Genomic DNA, 14,606 nt, shown 5'->3' with positions numbered 1-14,606 from the left:
AACAATTTAATTAGCCTGTTAAACTGTTAGAAAATAATGAAATGCCTAGTATTTGAACTTTAATTAAACAGAGATAATTAGTCAATTATTGTAAACATTTTATCAAACAGTAAAAACTAAATGAGGTCTTTATATGACTTCACAGATTCTGTATCTGCAAAAATTATCACTTGAAATCACTACAGGAAAGAAACCAGGCGAAAAAATATTTTAACCAGCCCCAATTTTTGGTGATTTAATATCGATATTGACAAATACTGCATAATAATATACATTTAAATACAGAAACTCTTTTTTTTCTCTGGTGTCAGCTTATTAGCCATCCTTGGGTATTAGTGAAATCACTGCAGTGAAAATAATTTTGATCTATCTCTTTGGGGAACAAGTTCCACCCTCTGCTGGGTTATACGTTCACCATGTTTAATGATGCAAAAAATTTCCCTGAGTAGTAGCTATTTATCTTTATCAATGAGAACTTTTGCCTAGCTGTCAGTTATTAGGACACGGTATTCCACAGATAAGCCTCACTGAGCACCCACAGTTTGGAGTTGTGCCCAGATGATACTATCAGTTAAAATTGTTTGAGCTCAATGATGCTCCCAATAAAACTAATTCTAGCTTGGGCTGTTCATCTCGCTCCACTTTACCACCTCTTCTCATCCAAAATTCAAGACCACAGTTTGACTGTTTTAAGATTCTTTAAAAGTCGCCAACCTAGGAACTTTATACTGCTTCTTTTGTTTTCCAGACATAAAGTGGGTGCAAAAGCATCCAATATGGCAGGTGGGCTGAGAAATTTGAGTCAAGGGTATTATTAACAAAGGCATCAAAAGCGTAAAATGGGTGACAGTGAATTGGTTGCCCATCATATACTTCACAAAATTTTCCTCTCAGTTGAAGGTGATGGGCAGGAAAATATAATGGGTGACCAAAATTAAAATGACCTCCCCATGCCCCCTCTTCTCCATTGAGTGTAAACTTGAAGGACATTTTCCTTTCTTTTTTTCATGGTAAATTTTATAGAATAAGCAACAACTTAATAGCAAATTGACAAACCCACACTTTCATGGTTCCAGCTGTCACCAGTTTGTTGTAAATCTCACTGTTCATACTTGAGCATAGCCAACAATAATTTGTATTTATATACCACCTTTAAATTCATAAAATACCCCATGGTGCTTCACAGATAAAGAAAAATGGACACCAAGCCAAAGAACGAGTCATTGAGGGATGTTTTAACTCTCCACAAAAGGAGGAAGAGGGTCACGTTGGGGTTACATCAGCACATTTGCAAAGCCTAACCTATAGCCATCGCGAATGTATCTGCATCTTTTTTTAGACACTTTTGGAGTGTCTAAGTGATCCATTCTGACGAGAAGGTTCCATGGTTATATTTTTTTTATTCGTTCATGGGATGTCGGTGTCACTGGCTAGGCCAGCATTCATTGCCAATCCCTAATCGCCCCTGTTCAGAAGGCATTTAAGAGCCAACCACATTCATGTGGGTCTGGAGTCAAATGCAGGCTAGACCAGGTAAGGACAGTGGATTTTCTTTCCTATAGGACATTAATGAACCAAATGGGTTTTTATGACAATCAGCAATGGTTTCATGGTCATTACCAGACTTTTAATTCCAAACTTTTATTGATTCAAATTGCACCATCTGCCGTGGTGGGATTTGAACCCAGGTCCCCAGAGCATTTCCCTGGTTCTTTGTGTTATAACACAGATGATGGTAAATGCTGAGTTGTTCAAATCCCAAAAGAGAAACTTGAAACAACTGCCACAACTTGTTTTGCAGTCTGTATAAATTTTGAGATGCATGCCTTGAATTCAGTAGTAATAAGACCACCAAATCTTACAGATTTTACAAAACTGGATTAAGCATTTATTAATAAGAGAAATTATTTTTAAATACGCACATAGATCTACAAATTACTACTATGATAACTTCTAAATTCCCCTAATAAATCTAACTCCCAGTTACATGTTCATTAAGGCAACAGTAAGACACATAGGGGAGAATTTTCTCCCCATCGGGCGGGCTGGACGGGAGCAGGCGTGGGCGGGTTTGCAACTGATCACTGCCGGCAATCGGCTGTGTGCCGCCATTTTGCGTGGGCGGGCTAATTAAGGCCCGCCCAGCGGGACGCACTCAATGCTACCTGTGCGGGCGGGGGGAGGAGGGAGAGTCGGGCCCTGCACTCTTTCATGCAAGCACAGAGCTGCCTCAGGGAGATTAAGGAAAGTCATAAAAATTTGATAAACAAAAGAATAAAATTATTCAGACACATCCCCTCATGTGACATTGTCACATGAGGTGGGATATGTTTATCAATTCACATGAAACAATTTATTAAATTAATAAAGCCTTCATGAAACCTCATCCCACCCGTGGATGAGGTTCCATGTAAAATGCGAAGGCTGCCTGGGCTCTTCGCATGCCCGTCAACCTTAAGGTTGGACAGGCAGTCTTGTTTATTACTTCAATTAGTTTTTAAATGGCCTTAATAGGCCTTTGACAGTTCAGTGCACGCCCACTGAACTGAAGATCGGAATGATGCGCTGTGATGTCGGGACGCTTGCCCGACGTCACCGCGCGTCATTTCACGTGTCAGCGAGCGGGGCCCGCCCCCATACACCGACTAGAAGATTCAGGCCATAGATTTTTAAATACCCAGGCAAAGAAACACGCTACCCTGAACAAGTCAAATTCAAAGTGAGTTTTCTTAACTTCAGTCCTTTGAAGACCGCAAGTTGAGGCATAGATGCTGAAGGCTTTTCACTCTTGTAAGATCTTAAAATGCCTTTCCTTACAAACAGCCTTCTCTCCTAATACATATTTCCCTCTTTGAATCCAAATATCCATTGTTTCACTATGTCTTTGGACTTTATCTTCCTCATAAAAAAAAGCATAGCAGTAAATTTTACCCGTAATCTTTGGGAAAAATAAACACACTGGCCAGGATTTTGCCCTCGTCGGGCAGGCTCGGCGGGGGCGAGCAGAAGCAGTCAGGAAGCCGACAGATGCCCGCAATCGGGGCCCGACTGTGATTTTATGCTGGTGGGCCAATTAAGGCCCTCCCAGCGTGAAATGCGTGCTGCAGCACTCAACGCTGCCTGTGTGGTGAGTGGGGAGGAGGGCGAGCAGGGAACTTCATGCATGCATGCAGGAAAAGCTCCCTTAGGCACAGAGCTGCCTCAGGGAGATGAAGATTTTAAAAATTAAAAATAAACAATTTTAAAATATTAAAAATCATGTCCCCTCATGTAACTGTCATGTGACATGAGCAGGGACATGTTATTGATAAAATGTTAAAATTTTTATTTTTTAATAGTTGTTGGAAATTTCATCCCACCCATGGATGAGGTTTCCAAAAAAAATCCAAAGGCCGCTTGGCCTTTTCACCTGCTTGCCAACCGTAAGGTTGGACGGACAGCAAAAAATTTAATTAAATTATCCACATACACCCACCGACCAAAATATCACACGATGATGTTGGGACGCTCGCCTGATGTCATCGCGAGTCATTTTACATTAATTCGTGTCGGGCACGCACCCGCCCGCAAGCGGAAAGTTCTGGCCACTGTTTCTAAACTTCACCTGGCTAGGTGACACATTTCACTCCCTCTTTTGAAAACAACCTAGCCTGGTTTATTTAAAAATGCAAATACTCCCTTGACACCTATGTTTCTAAACTTCCCCATGTTTAACTAATTAACATTTCAAACTTAACTTTTCTTACATCAAAGCACGCAGGCTAATTCAATTAAGTCTCATACATACACACACCCATAGGCACATGTAGATACATAGACACATCCCACTATTACTCTATTTTACAATAAATTCAGTGATATTATGAGAATTATTATATCTGCCTGACATTCTCCTCTATGTTGAAAAATGAACCGTCCTAATTTAAAAAGACGGCTTAATTTTTATGAACACATCTTATACAATCCTCTGTACATATTTATATACTTACACTATTACATTACCAGATGCATGCATTAACATAGCATTATATATACAAATCCTTTGCATCAACAGAAATCATTCCAGTTCAGAGTCCAGGTTGCTAAATGTCCAATTTTCCCTTTAAGCTTCAAACTCTTGATAAAGCATCTGCAATCAGATTTTCTTGTACAGCAACATGTATAATCTGTAGATTAAATGATTGCAGTAATAAACTCCATCTGAATAGCCTTGCACTTCTGTCTCAAAATTTGTCCAGAAACTTTAAAGGATTGTGGACTGTATAAACAATTGTTTCTGATGAATTGTTTGCCACATAAATTTCAAAATACTGCAACGCTAACATCAAACCCAAAGTTCCCTTTTCAATCGTTGAATATCTTCTGTGTTGTGCACTCAACTTCCATGAAAAATTCCCAATCAGTTTTCCAATTCCAGTGTCATCTTCTTGTAACAGTATGGCCCCAATGCCTATATCACTTGCGTCAATGGCCAACTTAAATTGCTTAACATAATTGGGTACTGCCAAAACTGGTGTCGTAGTTAATACAGTTTTCAAATTGTCAAATGCCTTCTGACACTCCTGTGCCCATTGAAACTTCTTGTTCTTTTTTAATAGTTCAGTCAGTGGAGCAACCATATTGCTAAAATTTGGTACAGATTTCCGATAAAACCCACTCATGCCAAGAAATCTCAAAACTTCTTGTTTTGTTGTAGGCATGGAGAAATCCATGATAGCCTTGACTTTCACATCTCTTGGAGTCACCTTACCATTTCAATCGGTATGGGCTAGATACATAATTTGCGCTTTTGAAAATTCACATTTAGCCAAGTTTATCACCAAATTAGCTTCTTGTAATCAAGGAAGTAATTCATTCAGATGTTGTAAATGCTCCTCCCACATATGAAAACTATCAAGTCGTCAATATAAACAGCACAATTGCTTAGACCTGCAATTACTTTGTTCGTCAGTCTTTGAAATGTCGCAGGTGCATTCTACATACCAAAAGGCATGACTTTAAACTGATATTGTCCATTTGGCATCACAAAAGCCATTATCTCCTTTGGTCTCTCCGATAACGGTACTTGCCAGTATCCTTTCAGCAAGTCAATTTTTGTGACAAATTTTGATTGCCCCACTTTCTCAATACAATCCTCCAACCATGGTATAGGATATGGATCCACCTTTGTTACCGCATTCACCCCTCGATAGTCCACACACAAGGGCGAATTTTCTGTGCCCGCTGGTAGCGGGCATGATAGGTGGTGGGTGCGGACAATATAGCACGATCTGGTTAACGATGACTGGAAGGCAGGTCGCAATTGCCTGCTCAGCCTTCACTTTGGGGAACTGAGGTGAATGAACAACATGATATTACACAGCTCTCCAGGGTCGGCTGTTGCTTTGAAGGCTTCAGGGGCAGCGGAGTGCCTGGGTGAATGCCACCCTGCCTCGGATGCAACTGTTTCTGGGGAAGTGGTGTCCAGGGGCAACTGCTGCCTGGCCCCAGAGGTGACTGTACTCAGGGTGGGGGCGTCCAGGAGCAACTACTGCCCTGCCATGGGGCAACTGTTTTCAGGGTGGGGGGAGGTGCGGGGTGGTGTCTGAGAACAACTGCTTCCTGGCCCCAGAGGTGACTGTTTTTGGGGTGGGGGGGACAGGGTGGTGTCCAGGAGCAACAGCTGCCTGGTCCCAGAGGTGATTGTACTCGGGGTGGGGGTGTCCAGAGGCAACTTCCGCCCTGGCGTTGGATCCTGCACACAAGCAAATTGAGGTGGTGGGGCAGGGTGGGCGGGGGAAGTGGCCACGCAATAGGGACACCTGTATAAACTGACCATTCCTCTGCAAATGAGACAGTTCAGGCACAGCCACAGTGCTATGATTGGGGTCAGACTCCTAGTCTGCCCACGCATGCAAACAATGTAGAGGCACCAATGTGCCACCAGGCCCTCCAGACCTGATCCCCCACCACCCCGGCACAGACTGCGAGTCTGAGACCACTTTACTGGACCGTGTAGCAGCTGGACTGCACACATTGTATAATCTCCTCGCCAACACTGGCCATGGAGCAGTCACTGCTGGAGGCGCTCACAGCCCCTTGCAATCTCAGCATCCTGGTTTGTACCGGTGACCCCCCATGTCGTGGGTTGACAGGGCAGCCATGCAGCACACTCATCTGTGTCCACCCGAGGGGTGACCAGCACTCTCTGGGAAGCGTTAAGGGGCAGTCACACAGGACCATGAAAGGATGCTAAGTACACCCGTGCTAACCATGTCTCTCTCTCTCTTTCATGCTGCAGGGGGACCATGTCAGGGTCATGGATCTTGGTGACCGAGCTGACCTCATGGCCTACAGAGAACAGAGAAGACAGAGGAGAGAGCGTCGGAGGCTTCTGGCCGCGCAATGGCAGGAGCAGCAACCTCATGAAGGAGGGGCTGCTGGGGCTCCTGCCCACATTGCCCAGGAGTGACAGTGAGCTGTGGCTGGTCAGCGCCTAGTGACACCCAGGGTCTATAGATGACGCCTGTCATTCCTGCAGATGACCGAGAACCAGTGTCGATGAAGACTCCGCATGTCTAGGCACCTGATCGCTCATATCCGCCGCTTACTGCAGGACTTGGCACCAAGGGGACATGGAGGGCATCCACTGTCAGTGGCTGTGAAAGTGACCACGGCGCTCAATTTCTAAGCCAGTGGCTCTTTTCAGGGCTCCCCAGGTGACCTTTGTGGGACCTCACAATCCACCACCTACAACTGCATCCATGAGGTCACGGATGCCATCTTCTCCATGGCACACAACTTTGTGCATTTCGCCCGGGACCGGGACAGCCAGGATGCAAGGGCCATTGGAATCGCCTAGATCTCGGGATTCCCACAGGTGCAGGGTGCAAATGACTGCACCCATGCGGCGCTCAGGTCTCCATTGCTACACACGGTGGACTTCATCATCTGCAAGAGGCCGTGGCTGATGACACCCATGCGACGGCCTCAGAATGCTGCAAAGCGACGCTTTAATGAAGCTCATGCTGCAGCTCCCAACTTGGTGGAGCAGACCATTGGGATGCTGAAGATGCGGTTCCGGTGCCTGGACCGGTCTGGCGATGCCCTGCAATACAGAGGGTGTCACGCATCGTCGTCGTCTGCTGCGCTCTTTACAACCTGGTGCTGCAACGAGGAGAGGAGCTGGCTGAGGAGGAGATGGAGGAGCTGGAGGTCTCGGGTGAGGAGGACGGCAATGGGAATGGGCATGAGGAGGTTCTCGGTGGTGACAATGACAGGGATGAGCCTCTTGCATTGGCTAGATGAGGCAGGTGCACTTGGGAGGCCCTCATAGCTCCCAGATTTATGGAGGATGATGACGACATGCAGTGAGGTGTCCCCTTAGATTCTCACATCACAGTTGTGAACGCTTGGCTCCAGTCTGGCTAATGGCAGCACCAATAAACTTAGTGAGAACGCTCCTGTGATAGAGGTGCAATGGAGGTCCTAATAGTTACTTGAGCGCAGGAGGATGCTGACAACATGGAGTGAGGACTCTCCATGAATCTTCATGTAGCCTCTGAGAATGTCTGACTCTTGTCCGGCCGAGGGCAGCTCACTTGTGCTCCATGATCAGGGCCATATCATAGATGCAGCCATGAACCTTTAGATGCACCTGATCCTTTGTCCGCCTTCAGCACCTGAGCCCTTCAGGAGCTGGTTCACAGCATCAGTGGTCGCGGACACTGGTGCGATGGGGGCCACCTTAAATGTCCTGAGGCCACACAGAGGGTGTGAGAGAACTCTGTGGTGCCTGCCCACTACAGTCTGGCAGCAATGACCAACACCCGTGCCCAGGTTGTGCAATTACTCTTCCTTAATTGCCCTAAACCTGCTCCCCAGACATCCACAGCGGAGGTGAAGGCAGCCTGCTGACTGTGACGCCCTGTCTGTGACGACTTTGGCAGGCATTCTCTGGAGGACAATGACTTGGAGGGCCCCGGCCTGCTTTCAGGGTCCCGCTGTGTGGCAGTGGCACCCTCCTCGGCCTGCGGAGCTGGAGTTGCTGGGGTCACAGGAAGAGGGGATTCGGATGGGCCAGACACTCCCAGAGTCACCTGGGTCGATGGCCCGGGAGTGTGCACATGCTGCTCCTCCTCCCTATTGGTGCCTGAGGGCCCCTGGCTGACTCCATGAGGGGAAGGGGTAGCTGGAGTGAGATTGTGCTGCCCAGCACCCCTCTCGCATACATAGTTGGAGGCCAACTACGGCATCAGCGATGGAGTTAAGCAGCAGTGCAGGAGCGATGCCCTGGACCAAGATCTCGATGGCAGCCACCATCCTGTCAGTGTTGACCTTGGTGCATTGCTATGCCGGCACTCTCACCTCAGCCTAAAGACAGACGGTGATCTCCATCGTGCTTTGGATGATGTGCAGCGGACATCCCTTCCTGATGTTTCCTAACTTACCTTTGCGGCTCCAGCAACTGTGACATGACGGACTTCAGAGGCTCATCATCTGACTCAGACTCAATAGGTTCCTGGCCTCCAGAAGCCTCTCCGAATGACGGGGACCCGGGAAGTCCCTGCCGCTGCCTGCTGTTGATCAGACTATGCATTGTGCTCTCCAATGTGTGATCCCATGTCTATTTTAGAGCTATGTCCCACTGAGGTGTATGTCTCTGCACTGCTGGAGGGTGTGGGTGAGTGCTGTAATAGGACTTCAAGGAGGGTGCCTTCAGATTCCCCTTCAGAGGTTCCTGCAGGGCTTGATTGGCGGCCCTGTGTCATGGACTCTGTCGGCTGTTTGGCAGATGTGCCTGCAAAAGCAAGGCGAGAAATTAGTGCACGGAAGTGGCCTATGAAACAGGACACATCATTCACAGCATGGTTGTCTGATGGATGTTGCACTACTGGATCCTCACTTGGTAGAGCAGCGCTGACCTCACCATCAGCACAGGAACGGTCCAGATCGTGGCCAGCCTGCAGGATGGCTCTGTTTTTCAAGTCCACGCGGACCTTGAATTTGGGCATTCCTCCACCAGTCTGCAACCTCTCCCTCTTGTTGTGTGCCAGCTTGTCCTGCATGGATAGAGATGGAGAAAGTGTAAGCAGGATGCCTGCCAGGCCATGTGATAAGTATGCCTGGCCTGTGTGGGTAGTGAGTGATCCCATGGACGGGATGAGGACAATGACAGTGTGTGTGACAGAGTGAATGGTGATGTCCCTTGAACTGGCAGTGAGTGAGGGCCCTGTGGATGTGTGCTGGGTTTGTGAGTGTGTGAGTTGAGAGTGATGAAAAGAGTGACTTACCCTGGCGGAACGGAGGAGATCATTCATCCTCTTGCAGCACTGGGTGGCTATCCTCTTCTGAAGGGCGTTGGTGCTGACCACCACTGCCACTGCCTCCCAAGCCGGATTGCTCACGTTGCTGCCCATCCTGCGGCCAGACATCCTGGTGGACCTCCACAGCATCCAGCAGTCACTCGAGGGACCTGTCATTAAACCGGGGGGCTGCCGTATTTTTTCCTTTGCTGTCCATGTCTCCCAGGCAGCGGTGGTGAACTGGTAGCGATGAGCAGCGTGCTGGCAGCTGCCTTTTAAACATGGCAGCTGGTGTGATGCAACGGTGAAGTGATGGCGGGAGGGCGAATGAGAACCACCCGCTATGGAAACGGCGTGTTCCCCGGGAATGCATAAATAATGAGGCGGGTTTGGGACAATACGGCATGAAAATCCACCATCACAGCCAGCGGGTAAAACATCACTTTACCCGACTGCTACCACACTTACTACAAATCTGAAAATTCCGCCCACAGCCTTTGTACTCCATCCTGTTTCAGTGCCAGCACAATAGGTGAACTCCAGCTACTCAACTAGACTCAATTATATCATTTTGAAGCATGAAGTCAATTTCTTTCTGTACTTGTGATAACTTTGCCAGATTTAAGCTATAAGGGTGTTGCCTTACCAAAGATGCAACTTCTTTGGACACATTATGTATAGCTAAATTTGTCTTCCCCAACTTATTTCCACAAATAGCTTTGTGCGACTGCAATAGCTTTTCTAAATCTCTTAGACACTTATTTGGAAGGTAACTCGATATTACATTAAAATTTTCATGTACCCCTCATTATCCAGTTTTATTAAAGGAAAGTCAATTTCAGACTCCTGCATTTCTACTCCTTTCTCATTATCTACCACCACTAATACCTCCTTTTGGTCCTCTTCCCTGCAAAGTGCTTTTTAAGCATATTTACATGACACACCCTTTGCGTCTTTCTTCTATCTGGAGTATTTATTAAATAATTTACTTCACCCAGTTTCTTTTCAATCTTGTAAGGCCCACTAAACCTTGACTTTAATGAATCACCCAGTACAGAACTAGCATCTCTCTCCATCAACAAAATTCCAAGCTGTAGCTTTCCTGTCTGCTTTCACTTTTATCACTCGCTGTGATATGTTTAAATATTCCCTAGCCAACTCACAAGCTCTGTCCAATCTCTCCCTGAAGTTTGATACATGATCCAGGGGAGTCATTTCTGAAGTTCGACCCATCAATTTCTTATAAATCAATTTCAGTAGTCCCCTTGCCTCATGACCATAGACTAGGTCGAAAGGACTAAAACCAATCGATGCATTAGAAGCACCCCAATAGCAAATAAGAAGAATGGAATTCCTCCATCCCAATCCTGTGGATAATCCTGACTGTATGCTCTCATCATAGCTTTTAGAGTTTGATGCTATCTTTCTAAAGCCCCTTGTGACTTGGGATGATAAACTGTTGAATTAACTAGTTTTATTCCCAAACTGTTCATTACTACCTTAAACAGCTGTGACATAAAATTTGAACCCTGATCTGATTGTATTTCCTTAGGTAAACCATATCTTGTAAAAAAATTTAGTTAACTCTTCCACAATCTTCTTTGTTGTAATGTTTCTTAAAGTTATTGCTTTAGGAAACCTGGTAGACACATCCATTATTGTCAGTAAGTACTGATTTCCACTTTTTCTCTTAGGGAGGGGTCCTATATAATCAATCATGACCCTAGTAAAAGGTCCTTCAAAAGCTGGAATGGGAATTAAAGGTGCCAGCTTAATCACTGCTTGTGGTTTCCCTATCAACTGACATGTGTGACATGTTCTACAGAATTTGATTACATCCCTATACAATCCAGGCCAATAAAAATGTTTCTGTATCTTTGGCTGTGTCTTTCTAATTCCTAGATGTCACCCCATTGGAATTTCATGAGTTATCCTCAGAAGCTCATTTCTATACATAAATGGGATAACATTCTGATGTGCCTCCCTCCAGCTTTCATTTGCTGAAACATGATACGGCCTCCATTTTCTCATTAAAATATTACCCTTAAGGTAATAACATTCTGGAATACATTTTGCCTCTGTTTCTGAGTAAGCTGTCTGATATAAATGTTTTATTTGCAAATCTTTTTTTCTATAACTCCACCAACTGCCTTGAGTTAAACACTTCAGCATAATTGTTTTCCCATCTTTCTTCCTGAACAATGTTATCAAACACCGTGTCAGCTAATTGGATTTCAATATCTTCTTCCTGCCTTTGAACTGCCTGTCTTTCTTCCTTTTCTTGCTTCAATCTATAAGCCTGTGATATTGTTATCACACAACCTGGAAACAATCCAGGATGCTGTCTCTGCAACACCACTGTGGAAGACATCGCTACAGGATGCTCAAAAACCATAGGCATCACCCACATTTATAATCCAACTATATCATTACCCAGAATAAATTGAACACCTGCAATGGGCAATTTTTCTATTATTCCAACAGTCACTTTGCCTGTTTTCCACTTACTCTTTAAATTTACCTTCCACAATGAAATTGGTTTAGCATCTCCATGAACTCCACTTATTATCATCTGTTATTGCAATACTCTCTCTAAACAACAAATATCACAATCCCACAACATTAAGGATTGACTAGCCCCTGTGTCTCTTAAAATTTTAGCATCTTTACCTACTCCACCCTGTACACATGGGGGAGAATTTTTCCAATGGCAGGCGGGCTAGGTGGGGGTGGACGCAGAGCTGATCGCCACTTGCGATCGGCTGCGTGCCACCATCTTACACAGGCAGGTCAATTAATAATGCACAGCCAGTAGTGCTCAGCACTACCTATGCGGGCTGGGGGAGGAGGGAGAGTCAGGGCCTGTGCTCTTTTGCCCAAATGGATTAGAAAACTTTTTAATAAATAGAGTAAACATTTATTTAAACATGTCCCCTCATGTGACAGTGTCACAGGAGCTGGGACAGGTTTGTGTAGCTTGGAAATTTTATTTATTTTATAAGAGCTCCAGGAAACCTCATCCTGCCCATTCCCTGAAAAACACGAAGGCCGCTTGGGCTCTTCGGCTGCTCACCAACCTTAAGGTTGGATGGGCAGCATTCTAAACTAGTTTCATTAAGTTTTTAATAGCCTTAATAGGCCATTGAAATTTCAGCGGGTGCGCAGCCGCCTCCAGTGCACGCCCACCAAATGAAATATCAAGATGACGCGCAATGACATCGGGACTCATGCCCGACGTCATCGTGCGTCATCTTAAGCATCGGCATGTTGGGCCCGCCCCAGCACACCGACCGGAAGATTCAGCCCATGGAAAGACTTTCCCTTCATATACAAAATCTCTAAACATTTCTGCAACCTGCTCCTTCGAATTCTCTTGGGTAAATTGTGAGCACATTCCCACTTCTTTACTTATCACTGATTCTCCCTGTTTTACCTGTGCACAAACCACTGTTTTTCCCTATACCTGAACTTTAGAACCCAATACTTTTACTTCCAGTACTTTTCTGTACCCCTATAATTCCAACGGATTTTCTTTGCAATTTCCAGCACACCGATTTCGTGTGTCCAACTTTATTACAATGAAAACACCTCAATTTTCGAATGTCACTTCTACACTCAGCACCTTCCTTTTCATTCTGAGAAAAACAGCCTGGGAATTTGCACCTTCTCCTTCTCTTCCCTGACTACCCGCCTTCCTTTCACCTTCCCACTTTCTATCTTTTTCTGATGTAAAAGAGTGATGGAAAAAAGGTTTGGCTCTATGAACTTACTCAGTCATCAGCTATTTCTGCTGCTTGTCTTATTGTTTCAACTCCCTGTTTCTCCACATGAGTTCTCACTATTGAAGGAATTGAACCCTTAAATTCTTCCAAAAGAATTACCTTGCTAAGAGCTGAATATGTTGTCTCTATTTTTAATGTCCATACCCACCAGTCAAAATTACTTTGCTTTACTCTTTCAAACTCAATATAAGTTTGCCCAGGCTGTTTTTTCATATTCTTAAATTTCTGCCTGTATGTCTCAGGAACCAACTCACATGCACTCAAAATAGCCTTTTTTACCACATTATAGTTCACCAATACTTCTTCTGACAGTGAAGCATAAACCTCATGTGCTGTACCCACCAACCTGGATTGTAAAAACAATGTCCAGTTTTCCATTTCATCTGTTTAGCTATCTTCTCAAATGAAATAAAGAATGCTTCAATATCTCTTTCCTCAAACTTTGGAAGAGCTTGTACAAATTTAAACATCTCCCCATTGGGTTCTGATCTGGAAAGAAGTTCTTCCTCACCTACTGGTGTCTCTTTTTTAACTGCCTGCATTTTTAGCTGGAATTCTCTCTCTCTCTCTCTCTCTTTCTCTTTCCTCCTGTCCTAACCTCACCATTTCTAATTCCTTTTTTCATTTCTTTCTCTCTCTTGCATTTCTGCCTGTTCCCTTTGACATGTTCTTCTTTTTCCTTTTTCCTTTTTCTTCAGCCTCTAGCTCAAGTTTTTTCATTTCCTTTGTTCAAATTCAAGCCTCTTCATTTCTAACTGAAGTCACACTATCTCCAGCTGTGAGTCACTAGTGTCAGGTATCACCTCTTACATTAAATGCTGTGCTAAACCTTCAATTATATATGCTTTCTTAGCCCCTGCGGGTAACTCCAATTATAATTTATCAGCCAATTCCAGTAACTTATCTTTAGTTACCTTTTGTAAACCGGCCAAAGTTATAACTTCAACTCCCAGACAAGTCTGAGCAACTACCAAAGCCATGTTGTAGTCTCACCACGACGAAAAAAACCTCACACCAGCTCCTGAATTCAAAGTCCTTCTTGTACTCATAACCTTAAGATTCACCAACTCCAACCCAATCAGGGAATTTCAAATGTATTCCCGGACAAGCCCCCAATTTTTGTTATGACACAGCCGATCAGTAAACGTTGAGTTATTCAAATCCCAAAGGGAAATGTGAAACAACTGCCACAACTTATTTTGCAGTTTGTATAAATTTCGAGATGCGTGCCTTGAATTCAATAGTAATAAGACGACCAAGTCTTATAGGTTTTACAAAACTAGATTAAACATTTATTAATAAGAGAAATGATTTTCAAATACATACATAGATTTACAAATTACTACGATGATAACTTCTAAGTTCCCCAAATCAATCTAACTCCCAGTTACACTTTCGTTAAGGCAACATAAGACAAGTAGATTTTTAAAAACCCAGGCAAAGGAAAATGATAACCTGAACAAGTCAAATTCAAAATGAGTTTTCTTAATTTCAGTCCTTTGAAGACTACAGCTTGAGGCATGGATGCTGAAGGCTTTTC

The sequence above is a fragment of the Cetorhinus maximus genome, chromosome 5, assembly GCF_964194155.1.
Source record: "Cetorhinus maximus chromosome 5, sCetMax3.hap1.1, whole genome shotgun sequence".
Taxonomy (NCBI): Eukaryota; Metazoa; Chordata; class Chondrichthyes; order Lamniformes; family Cetorhinidae; genus Cetorhinus; species Cetorhinus maximus.
This window is presented reverse-complemented; position numbering follows the sequence as displayed.